This window comes from Octopus bimaculoides, chromosome 4 (genome assembly GCF_001194135.2).
Source record: "Octopus bimaculoides isolate UCB-OBI-ISO-001 chromosome 4, ASM119413v2, whole genome shotgun sequence".
Taxonomy (NCBI): domain Eukaryota; kingdom Metazoa; phylum Mollusca; class Cephalopoda; order Octopoda; family Octopodidae; genus Octopus; species Octopus bimaculoides.
The window spans coordinates 66949825-66952628 of NC_068984.1; the positions used below are offsets into that span (position 1 = coordinate 66949825).

Sequence of the window (2804 nt, forward strand, 5' to 3'; positions counted from 1 at the left end):
TATATATATATATATATATATATATATGTGGTAACAGAAATGAAAATAGAAAATGCTTTCAAACTCTTAAGGTTTTCGCTCTAATAATTAAAAACAAAAAAGGAGAAATAACATAAAACAAATTCAGAAAAAAACTCTCTAATAGTAAATACGTAAAACATAACATCACAAACAAACAAAACCTCATGAAATATTCAGAGCAAAATGTTGTATCATATTGTTTTCATCGTCTGCCAAAATAACTCCTTTCAATATTCTTGACAAAGCTACTCTCATCAATATTAGTTGTTACCTGGACAACAGAGCACAGCTGAAATCTGTGAACCCCGCCTTCTATTTCCTTTACTTGCGGCCTTATTATCAGATCTTTCCGTCAATGTGAACCACTACAAAAATGTTCAACAATTTCTCCTAACCCTTCCTTAGCCTCTTTTTTTAATTTTATCCACCATCCTTCTTTTCCTTTTCTCCTCCACTGCCATACTCGGATGCATATAGCTAGGCTAACCTCTTGAGACCTTTTGTGGAACGTCTTCATGCAAATGCTGGCTGGTAGAACAATGGAACAAGAGAGCAATGGAATAATGGTCTGAGTGACAGCAAAGTGTATCTCCACCCCCTGGTAATAATAAAAGCAGGAGATTCAGTAAATAAATAAATGAATAAATAAATAAGTAAATAAAAGGAGGAGAAAATTAAAGGCTTTTCAAAAAGCACTTGCTATAAATCTTTTATACAGTTACAAGCTGTTCAGAGAAGAAAAAAGAATAAAGAGAGAAACAAAGGGCAAGATACTCAAAAGATAAAAAAAAAAAGAAAAGAAGTAGAAGAAATTCCAAGGAAAACATAGAGCAGTAATAGTGTGTATATATATACATATATATATATATATATTTATATATATATACATACATGTATGAGTGTGTGTGTGAGTGTATGTGTGTGTATGTATGTGTGAGTGTGTATGCATGCATGTAAGTATGCACATGCATATACACACTCATACACACACATGTGCACATATACTAAAGAAGGAATGTATGTAAATAATATATTTGTATATTTTAATTTGTGTGCTCTGTTTTATTTTCATAAGTTATCAATTGCATTATGGTATGTGTGTATGTGTTTGTGTATGTATTTGTATGTGTGTTTGTGTGTGGAAAGTGAGAGAGATAAATAGGTAGTGGATAGATAGTGATGGAGTTCGCATTGTGTGTACAAGAATGACAAAAGAATGAAATGAGAGAGCTCACAATGAAGAGAAAGAGAAAGAGTGGCTAACTATAAACCACAAAATAAAAATTTGAAAAGAGAGCAAGAGATTGTCAAAAGCCCTAGACAACCATACTGAAATTACAGCACTTCTTTGTGTTTTTTTACCCTCTCAGAAATATTGAAGTTTAGCATCCTAAATTCCATTTGCAAATATTACAAAAAGATGCTTGTGTAACCTGTTTTGATGGTGTCAAACAGACAACTGAAGCATAGTTCGTCTAACCTTAACCCTGATCATAATTTGAGGATCATCTTTGATTTTAAAGGAAGATTCTTCCCCTCTGCATCATGTCTAATGAGAGTTTGTCTAGCTTCTTAAATATCTTTGCCTAGAAACAAGATAGCACATAACATTAATTTGGGATGCTGATCTCTGGGATCTTCCTCCATCACAACTCTAACCTAAACCTAGGGGCAATTAATGCCACTTAAAAGCCAGAGCATCTAATTTGACAACTCAAAACAATATAATAACTTTACAGCTCATAATAATATGACACTTACAGCATATCTGCATGATTTTATGCACTTTTCAAGTCATAAAAATGAAAGATATTAAAACTGAATGTTAGTTGTCCATCATGCATTGCATGCCTGATATTCATGGATAGAACACCTTTCCTATATCTGTTGGTGGAGGAAATGAATAAAAGCCCAACATTTATTATGTTTATGTTTATGCTTTTGTTTTGCAAGATTCCTGATGTGAAATCCTGTGTTGAAACAGATAGTGTTATATTTTGGGATGGTCATTTTTTTATTTTGTTTTTTTTTGTTTTTTTGGTTTTTGGCAATTAACCACATGCACTATATACTCGTTCTTCACCTCAGCTTTATCATTATTTGTATTTTAGTGTCTTTTGTCTGAAATCTTTTGTCACACATCCTGCAATCTCTTCAGCAACTCTCCATCCCACGTGACTAGTTTTGATTAAATAGGACAAAAGGAGAAATGTGAGTATACAGAGCACGTGGTTATTTACCAAAAAAAATAAAAAAAGAGAAAAATGACCATCTCAAAATATAACAATACCAAAACTTATTGGTTATCATTTAACAGTGCTTATTACTAAGAAGATGGAGGTAGTCATAGTAAGTCCATTAACCACAGTAATGTTACATTAATGTTACAAGGCAGAAGTTGATTATTGCAGCAGTGAAAACAATCAGTAGTTTTTAATACATTATGCCGGAAAACCAAAAATGATGGAAAAAATTTTGATCATAGGTGTTTGGATTTGTGTTGACCTGGTACTAAATGGCAACAAAATCAAATATGGTGCTGGGTTTCTTTTTGTTCATTCATGAGAAAACTTTGGCAAACATAGATATATGAATTACTTTTACCAAGGAATGATAATAAATAAGAGATTATGTAGAGATTTTCTCATTGGATTGTGTTGGATTTTGTTTTTAGTAGAGAATGCTTTTTTTAATGTTGTTAACACAGGAATTGTGTTTTCTGCTAACAGGTACATAATCAAGAAACAAGTGTCTTCATATTTAATTAGTTAAAAAAATAATAT

General features: G+C 31.8%; 1 long non-coding RNA gene across 2 annotated transcripts in view; it reads left to right on the forward strand.

The window, feature by feature from the left end:
• LOC128247593 (uncharacterized) overlaps positions 1–2804 on the forward strand; it is a 37643-nt gene that overhangs the window by 23687 nt on the left and 11152 nt on the right. The gene's annotated exons all lie outside the window — the stretch shown is intronic.